At 43.3% G+C, this 10,017-nt stretch overlaps 1 protein-coding gene across 3 annotated transcripts in view; it reads left to right on the top strand.

The window, feature by feature from the left end:
- The first annotated feature begins 935 nt into the window (after positions 1 to 935).
- The window catches only part of LOC139747220 (uncharacterized), a 191,463-nt gene continuing 182,381 nt past the window's right edge, over positions 936 to 10,017 (top strand). For all 3 annotated transcript variants that reach the window (XR_011712352.1, XM_071659256.1, XM_071659257.1), the window contains exon 1: positions 936 to 1,066. The gene's annotated coding sequence lies outside the window, so the exon portion shown is untranslated. The remainder of the gene's footprint in view (positions 1,067 to 10,017) is intronic.

Genomic DNA, 10,017 nt, shown 5'->3' with positions numbered 1-10,017 from the left:
GAGAGAGAGAGAGAGAGAGAGAGAGAGAGAGAGAGAGAGAGAGAGAGAGAGAGAGAGAGAGAGAGAGAGAGTAGGTGGCGGTCGGTCGTAAGGGGCAAGACTAGGCTACGATGACCACAAGAAATAGTGGTATAAAAGTCAAACGCATAGGTCAGGTGTCAAACTTGCGGTGGTATTTTGAACTTAGGAAGGAATATAATAATATGCCAGCGGGGTGGATGGATGGCTTTCTGGAAAAAAAAAATATATACATATTTCCTCATTCATGGCAACATCTCGTTAAGCAAGGCGTACAGATGACAGAAAAAAAAAGAAAAATCTATCTAACACCCACGCGCCGCGCTCTTAAACTGGTGCTTAAAAGCATATCGAGCGTGTTTTTTGGAGAGAGAGAGAGAGAGAGAGAGAGAGAGAGAGAGAGAGAGAGAGAGAGAGAGAGAGGAAATCCTTGTTTTCATGGAGACATTTTTGTTATTCTTCGACAACGGCTGAACAACATCCTCCGGCATGACCGACCCCACGGCCAGAGTCAGTCACTATCACAGAGAGAGAGAGAGAGAGAGAGAGAGAGAGAGAGAGAGAGAGAGAGAGAGAGAGAGAGAGAGTGAGAGAGAGAGAGAGATCCTGTTCTCAAGCAATCTGCGTGCACACAAAAACAACAGACACTCTCAGGTGACAGGTAAATGTCCTTGCTTCTTGAACACTAATTTACAGCTCCTTGATCAGTTTCACTCAATATCTTGTTCCTAGTACGAAGAATACTTACATTTGCCTCCAGTAATACATATCACAGCCTCCCTGACCTAGAAACAACATTAGTCGAGCGTAGAATTCACTGTGTACACAGATAAGTCAAGCACTGGCCCCTCAGCGGTACGATAGTTTGGGCCGGGACGGCGTTTTGGTGCCGGGTAGTGTTTCTGGCGTTTTATGCCTCACGACCAAGACACTCAGTTGTGTCGCTACACAAGTACCGTTGGTCTGTCATTTTGTGCTGCAGTGTGCTCGGGGAGACTCTTTTAGTATTCACACAGACGGTAGCAGTCTCACTCGGTAGTCTTGACAGGTAAGTGGTTGTATAATGGTTTAAAATTTTTTTTGTTGGGGAAAAAGGGTTTTTTTTTTTTTTTTGGGGGTTTTTTTTTTGGGGGGGTTGGGTTTTGGGCCCTTTTTTTTGGGGGAGGAAAATGGTTCCGGGGAGGTTTTTGGGGGAACCAAATTTTTTGGGGGGTTTTTTTTGTTTTTAAAAACCTTTTTTGGGGAAAATGTTTGGGAAAAAAAAATTTTTTTTTCCCAAAATTTTTGGGGTTTGGTTTTGGTTTTTTTAAAAGGAATTGGGGCCGGGCCCCAAAATTTTTTCCCCCCCCCTTGGCCCCGGGAAAAAAACCCGTGGAAAGGGGCCGGGGTTTTTTCCGGGAAATTTTTAAACCCCAAAAAAATTTTTTCCCCCCCGGGGGGGGGGGGGGTTTTTTTAAAAAAAAAGGGGGGTTTTTAATTGTTTTAAAAAAAAAAAAAATTTTTTTTTTTTTTTAAATTTTAAAGGTTAAATTTTTTAAAGGGTTTTGGGGGGTTTGGGGGAATTCCCGGGGGTTTTTAAAAAAAAATTTCCCCCGGGGAAAAAAAAAAATTTTTTTTTTTTAAAAAAAAATTTGTGCACAGGGGTTAAATATGGTTTTTTTCCCCCTGGGATAAAGGGGAACAGGTTTATTCCAAGTTTTCCGAGGGCATGGACGGCCTTAAATTTGTTTTAAAGTTTGGTTTCGGGGCCATTTTTTACGGGGGGTTTAACTGGCCCAAAATTGGGGGGGAACAGAATACGGTTACTTGAAATTGTTTTTCCCGTTTGCTTTTATTTTTTTTTACAGGGAAGGCGTTAATATTTGGTTACACGTGGGTTTTATTCCCAATAGTTTTTTCCCTGTGTATTTTCGGGTTGGGTTGGTTTCACCGGTTTTGGGGTTGGGGGGGGGAAATTGGTTCCCCCACCGGACGGTTGGGGCCCCAATTTGTTTCCAGCGGATATTTTTCGCTCCCTTTTTTTTCCCTTCTTTTTCTCCCTTTTTTTAAAGTTTGGCCTAACGGCCCCCGGGTATGTTTGGGGTTCCCCCTTTTGGTTAAATTGGCCCGGATATTTGTTTGCATTTGGTTTTCCTTTGGCCCCGGGGGGTAGGGTTAAGGTATATTTTCCCCTCCCGAAATTTTTGGGTTTCCGTGTGATTGGGTTTATCGGGTTGGTTGGAAGGGGGAGGGAAGGGGGGTGGGGGGGGAAAAGGTTTGTTCCAGAAAGTGACCAATTTTTTGGTTTTTGAGGGCAAGCTAAACTTGGTTATTCCTTGGGTTGTTTTAAAATAATTTTTTGGTTAAACAAAAAAAGTGCCCCTTTTTTTTGGGGCCCAGATATTTGTGAATTGGTATGGTTATTTAATATTTTTTAAATATATTTATTTAATATTTTTTTAAATATAGGGTTATTTTTAGATATGTTGTTTACGCGTACAGGTTCGCCCCTGGAAACAGAGGAAGGTTTTTGGCCTTTTTTTCCCACACAACAGGTTATTTAATATTTTTTAACTTTATATTTTTTGGGTAATATTTTTTAAATATATTTATTTGAATATTTTTTTGGTGTTGGTTTTGGTTGGTTGTTTTGTGTGAATGGTTTTTCCCATTGTTTTAAGGGGTGGGTTGGGCCCCAATTTTTTTCCCGCTGTTTTTGGTTACCTGGCCCGGGGGACAGCGGACTAGGAAATTTAAATATTTTTTAAATATTAGGGTTATCTTAATATTTTTTAAATTTATATTTATTTCCCTGAATTTTTGGTTTTAACTGGAAGGGTTTTTGGTAAAAATGTTTTTAAGGGGAAGGAAACGGGCCTTGATTTTTAAGCTATATTTGGGGTTTGAGTATTTGTTTAAATGATATTTTTTTGTTTTTTCAAAATTGGGGATTTTGGTTTTTGGGATTGTTTAAGCGGCTAGGGTTTTATTTTTGGCCTTGATTTGCAACATTTGAATGGGTTTTTGGGCCCCTAATATGGTGGAAACAGCTTAGGGTTCGCGGGTGGTTGTTTAACATTGAAAGGTTTTTTTTTAATTTTTTTTTTTTTTTTTCGGGGTTTTTGAGTATTTGTTTAAAGGTGTACTTTGGTTATTCCCTTTGGGATTTTGGTGTTAAAGGAGTAACTATGGTTACTGGCCCTAAGATTTTTGTGCACAGCGTAAACTAGGGTTTTCCGGGCCCCGAGTTATGTTGTGTTCACAGCGTGACTAGGGTTTTCCTGGCCCTGGGGGGATATGTTGTGTTCACAGCAGTGACTATGGTTCGCTGGCCCTAGGATATGTTGTGTTCACAGCTGTGATTATGGTTCGCTGGCCCTGAGATATGTTGTGTTCACAGCTGTGACTATGGTTATCTGGCCCTAGGATATGTGTTCACAGCAGTGACTATGGTTCGCTGGCCCTAGGATATGTTGTGTTCACAGCAGTGACTATGGTTATCTGGCCTTGAGTTGTGTTCACAGCAGTAGGATGTATTCACAGCAGTGACTTTGCTTATCCGGCCCTGGGGCATGTCCCCTCAGCAGTGACTTTGGTCAAGCTATCGTGAGAAGCGTATTATCAGCAGTGACTCGTTGATCGGATTGAACTGTGAGATAATCGTGCTTGTCACTGCGAATATCTGATCACATCACTGCTAAGTATAGGTCACAGATACCATGTAAATCGCTTTTGTTTCTCAGTTATGGATGTATTAATGTACTTCGTCTTTCCTATATCATTTAACTATTTAGTACCTTATCATACTTTTTAACTGGTGTGGTTTATCATCTCTGTTGCCATTGTAATGAAGGCTTTATCTCGTGTGTTGATTGACACAGGCTATCGACAGATAAAGGTGATATAAGCGAAAAACAATAGAGCATCGTTAGTAAAATGATAAATGCCTGTGTGAGGATTTTAATGTTTGTAGGATCTAAGGCCATGAAGGAATGCATTTGGGGTGTCTATAGGCTCTGAGCCCCACAGTCGGGGAGGGTTTCGTGGGGCCTGGATGTGGAGAGGGAGCTGTGGTTTCGGTGCGTTGCACATGACAGCTGGAGTCTGAGTGTGGACGAATGTGGCCTTTGTTGTCCATTTCCTGGCGCTACCTCGCGCGCACGCTGGGGGGGTGTCATTTCGTGTGTGGCGGGGTGGCGGCGGGAATGAATGAAGGCAGCATGTATGAATATGTACATGTGTATATATGTATATACCTGTGTATGTATATGTATGTATACGTTGAAATGTATAAGTATGTATATGTGACTGTGTGGGCGTTTATGTATATACATGTGTATGTGGGTGGGTTGGGCCATTCTTTCGTCTATTTCCTTGCGCTATCTAGCTAACGCGAGAGACAGCGACAAAGTACTATAAATAGATAAATGAATATATATATATATATATATATATATATATATATATATATATATATATATATATATATATATATATATATATAATCTTAGGACTCCTTTCACGGGTTTCTTGCAGCGCAAGGCAGCACTACAGTCAATTGCAGTGTTAGGATGTACTCCTCTAGTGTACCTCGACACACACACACACACACACACACACACGTTCGCCGTTTCCCGTGTTAACTAGGTAGCACCCTGACCTTAAGAAAAAACGACCTGATTCGCTCCCAGACACTCAATCTGTCACGTACAAAGCTCAGAAACCAGAACACTCCTCACCTGTGTCCCCCTTTGCCTTTATACAGTGGCACTATGCAGGCATTCCGCCATCTATCCACAGGCACCATACTGTGATCTATACGTACACTGAAAATCGTAACTAACCAGTCACCATCAACAGAAGTGTCCCGTTAAGAACAGAGGACTGAGCCTTAGGGGGAATATCCTCACTTGGCCCCCTTCTCTGTTCCTTTTTTTTTTTCTTTTCTTTTGGAAAAGTAAAAAGCGGGAGGGGAGGATTTCCAGCCCCCCTGCTCCTTCCCCTTTTAGTCGCCTTTTACGACACGCAGGGAATACGTGGGAAGTATTCTCGCTGGAGGAAGGAGGTGGATGCTATTTCGTATGTGGCGGGGTGGCGACAGGAATGGATGAAGGCAGCAAGTATGGATGTGTACACTTACACACACACACACACACACACACACACACACACACACATATATATATATGTGTATGTGTGTGTGTGTGTGTGTGGGTGTGTATGTATATGTATGTATACGTTGAAATGTATAGGCATGTATATGTGCATGTGTGGGCATTTATGTACATACATGTGTATGTGGGTGGGTTGGGCCATTTCCACGTCTTGTTTCCATACGCTTACGCGGGAGACGGCGTTGTAAGTATAACATATACACACACACACACACACATTTATATGAAGTCAAACGACAATAATATTTGTCATCTGTCTTCATGTTACTTGTGAACATCACCCCAGTAATTTGAACGAGAGTCGTGTAAGTCGTATGAGAAACCTTTCCCCTCCCTGCCTGACCAGAGTGGAACTCCATGAAACCGAGTCGCTGGGAGGTGGTCATGAGTGTCATGTAAAGCCATGATATAAATCTCCACGGGTCAGGAGACCATGAGTTCTTAATTTTCTTTTTTGAATGTGTTTCTCTGACGATAAACCCACTTGGCTGACGGGGTGTGACGGAGTGGCCAGATGTAGTGGCGGGGCTGTAACATCATGGAGAGATGTATTGACGGGGCTGTAACATCATGTAGAGACGGGGCTGTAACATCATAGAGTGACGGGGCTGTAACTGTAACATCGTGGAGAGATGTAGTGACGGGGCTGTAACATCATGTAGTGACGGGGCTGTAACATCATGTAGTGACGGGGCTGTAACATCGTAGAGTGACGGGGCTGTAACTGTAACATCGTGGAGAGATGTAGTGACGGGGCTGTAACATCGTAGAGTGACGGGGCTGTAATATGGTGGAGACATGTAGTGACGGGGCTGTAACATCATGTAGTGACGGGGCTGTAACATCATGTAGTGACGGGGCTGTAACATCATGTAGTGACGGTGCTGTAACATCATGTAGTGACGGGTCTGTTACCTCGGCAACACCTGGAGCGCTGTCGCGTAAGCAAGACTCCAGATACGTCACTCAAGACGGGCTTTAACCTACTCCAGGGACGCCGTGTGTGTGTGTGTGTGTGTGTGTGTGTGTGTGTGTGTGTGTGTGTGTGTGTGGAAGCCCACTTAAGAGAGAGGGGGGGAGAGGGAGGGGGTGTGGTTGTCTCATATGTCCACAGCGCGTCACGGGCGGGCCTCCCGGACGCCGTGGGAGCCTAGACAAATATCGGCATAATAATTTTGAGAGGGAAAGGAGGGAGGGACGGAGGGAGGGAGGGAAGGAGGGAGGGAGGGAGGAAGGGTGAAGGGAATTTCACGTGGAGCGCGAATATATAAGTTCTTGGCCCCCCCTCCCCCCACCCTACCCCCTCGTGAGAGGGGGGGGGGGTGCTCCTGGTGTGTGTGTGTGTGTGTGTGTGTGTGTACGGGGCCGGGGGTGGGGGGAAGCCGCCCCCCTCCTCTCCCCTCCCTTTGGTTGCTCGGTAGATCTGACTGCGAAGAAAGGAAGGGGACTCGTTCATCTGACGCTTGGGGAAGAGAGAGAGAGAGAGAGAGAGAGAGAGAGAGAGAGAGAGAGAGAGAGAGAGAGAGAGAGGTTCTGGACACACGTAAGAGTGGGATGTTACGAGCCATCAGTAAGATCTCACACGTCAATTACTTACGTGTTGTTACTATTATATTATTATTTTTCTAATTTCCAAAAAAAAAAATAAAATAGAAATATATATATAAAATAAAGAAAAAAAAATATATGTAGAATAAAGAAAATAAAATCACAGTTGCCATGTGTAACAGACTCGCCTGCGCCAATGTGGCTCTTGCTTGCCTCCCTCAAGACTTTTGAGAAAACTCACTTTCTCCAACACCGCAACGAGCAGGAGGAGGGGTAGGTCGATGAGTTCTGTTTACCCACGCACCCTGGGACTGTGTGTGGCTGTGACTATTGGCAGTGTAAACGGCAGGCGAGGTTATATAGAGAGGTCATACTCAAGGCTCTACCTCCTCCTCCTCCTCCTCGTACTACTACGACTACTACTACTACTACTACTACTACTTCTACTACTGCTACTACTACTACTACTACTACTACTGCTACTTCTACTACCACTGCTACTACTGCTACTATTATTACTGCTACTACTACTACTACAACTACTACTACTGCTACTACTACTACTACTACTACTACTAGATCTACTATTAATACTACTACTACTACTACTACTACCGTTTTTTTCTACCTGTTGCCGTTGGGTCAACGGAGGAGGTAACGGTACCTTGCCAGATCAAGCCGACACCATAAGCGGTGCCAGGAGTACGATAGGTTATTCTCAAATACGATGGCTTATCCTCGAGTACGATGGCTTATCCTCGAGTGTGATGGGTCATCCTCGAGTGCGATGGGTCATCCTCGAGTACGATAGCTTATCCTCGAGTACGATGGCTTATCCTCGAGTATGATGACTTATTCTCGAGTATGATGGCTTATCCTCGCGTGCGGTAACTCGAAGCCATCGTACTCAGGGGCTTTAGAGTCGTTGCGCACTTTCATATAATAATCACATCATCAGGGGGGAGACAAGAGAGAAATGTAACAGTCAGTTGATATACAACGAAGAGACGTAGCTAGAACTCCATTTGGTAAACACGTGATTGTCCAAGACAGACAACGAGCATTCGTAAACAATTCACCATCTTGTCCACATGATAAGTTTATGATACGCTCGTTGTTTGTCTTGGACAATTGCATGTTTACCAAATGGCGTCCTAGCTGCGTCTCTTCGTTGTATATCAACTGCCTTATACTTCATTCTTGTGTCTCCCCTGATGATGTGATTATTACACGAAAGTGCATTTGGGAACTAATCGTGTTTCATTTTCCCCGTGCACTCAGGAAAGTGTCTATATGAGCGGATGGGCCATTCTTCGTCTGTTTTATATATATATATATATATATATATATATATATATATATATATATATATATATATATATATATATATATTCCTATGAGTCCACGGGGAAAATGAAACACGAAAACCTTTCGTGTTATATATATATATATATATATATATATATATATATATATATATATATATATATATATATATACAATGTTATACCACCCACAGTAGCCCCCCTCGACTAAACTAGAGGTTTAGTTAAAGCACTTGAAGCGATTTCTCCCATCATCCCATCGGCCGTCGCTCCCTTGAGATTTAATTAAACCACTTATAGCTATTTCTCTCATAGCCCTCCCTTCGGCTACGCCGCCTCCTCCTCCTCCAGGTGTAATTAAACCCTTTAAAGCTGTCCATTGTCACTGACCAGACACCTCTGTCGGCCACAGACGTGAGAGTTTGATAGAGATATGATATGACTTCCACCTGAGTGACCATGTCGCTTTCTCACACACACACACACTATGGCCCCCCGCACCTCAGTCCTACAGACATGGTATGATAACACATCTCGCTTGACCACTCCTCCTCCTCCTCCTCCTCCTCCCACGTCCATGAATGGTGTGCCCGTCGCTCTGAAAGCCATTAAGACAGATCACATCTGCAGTGATCTGTCTTCTGATCTGGATCGCACGATTTCCCCAGCGGTGTTCATGGGTCGGGTGAATGAACTCTGATATATATATATATATATATATATATATATATATATATATATATATATATATATATATATATATATATATATGTATATTTCCTTCTTTTCTTTCATACTATGCGCTATTTCCCGCGTTAGCAAGGTAGCGTTAAGAACAGAGGACTGAGCCTTTGAGGGAATATTCTCACTTGGCCTCCTTCTCTGCTCCTTCTTTTGGAAATTTAAAAACGAGAGGGGAGGATTTCCAGCCCCCCGCTCCCTCCCCTTTTAGTCGCTTTCTACGACACGCAGGGAATACGTGGGAAGTATTCTTTCTCCCTTATCCCCAGGGATAATATATATATATATATATATATATATATATATATATATATATATATATATATATATATTGTATGGGATCACAATTTTGCGCGTGATCAAGGATATTCCTATGAGTCCAAAGGGGAAAAATGAAACACGGTAAGTTCCCAAGTGCACTTTCACGTAATGATCACATCAGGGGAGACACAGGAGAGAAATGTAACAGTCAGTTGATACACAAGGAAGAGACGAAGCTAGGAGATAGATAGATAGATAGATAGATAGATATAGATTTATAGTTAACCATATAGTGTTGACTCCCTTTTCTTGGGAGTCTGTCTCTGCGTCTCTTGTCTCAGTTTCTGTCTGTCTTTGAGCATACGTACGCAGACGTGTATTAATACATGTACATCATGTATTTTCATCAATCCATCACTTTCACCGGTCATGAGACAAAGCACTGGAGGAATGAGGAATAGTGAAATCAGCACCTCCTCCTTTGAGACGCTACAGTGAAATCAGTACCTCCTCCTTTGAGGCGCTACAGTGAAATCAGCACCTCCTCCTTTGAGACGCTACAGTGAGATCAGCACCTCCTCCTTTGAGGCACTACAGTGAAATCAGCACCTCCTCCTTTGAGGCGCTACAGTGAAATCAGCACCTCCTCCTTTGAGGTGCTACAGTGAAATCAGCACCTCCTCCTTTGAGGCGCTACAGTGAAATCAGTAACTCCTCCTTTGAGGTGCTACAGTGAAATCAGCACCTCCTCTTTTGAGACGCTACAGGGAGCCAATTCCACGAAGGAGATGTGCTAAAATGCTCCTTAACGCCTGCTGCTGTAGGGGTTAGAAGCGAAATGCTTCACCGGAGGGATACGCTTGGACTCCCGTGAGATCCTAGACGTCATGCGTATCCTTCCACTTGTTGTGGCCAAACGTGAAGGAAGAATCCTTCTCCTCCTGTTGCCCTGATCGCTCGACTCCTCCACC

The sequence above is a fragment of the Panulirus ornatus genome, chromosome 67 (assembly GCF_036320965.1).
Source record: "Panulirus ornatus isolate Po-2019 chromosome 67, ASM3632096v1, whole genome shotgun sequence".
Classification (NCBI taxonomy): domain Eukaryota; kingdom Metazoa; phylum Arthropoda; class Malacostraca; order Decapoda; family Palinuridae; genus Panulirus; species Panulirus ornatus.
This window is presented reverse-complemented; position numbering and strand designations above follow the sequence as displayed.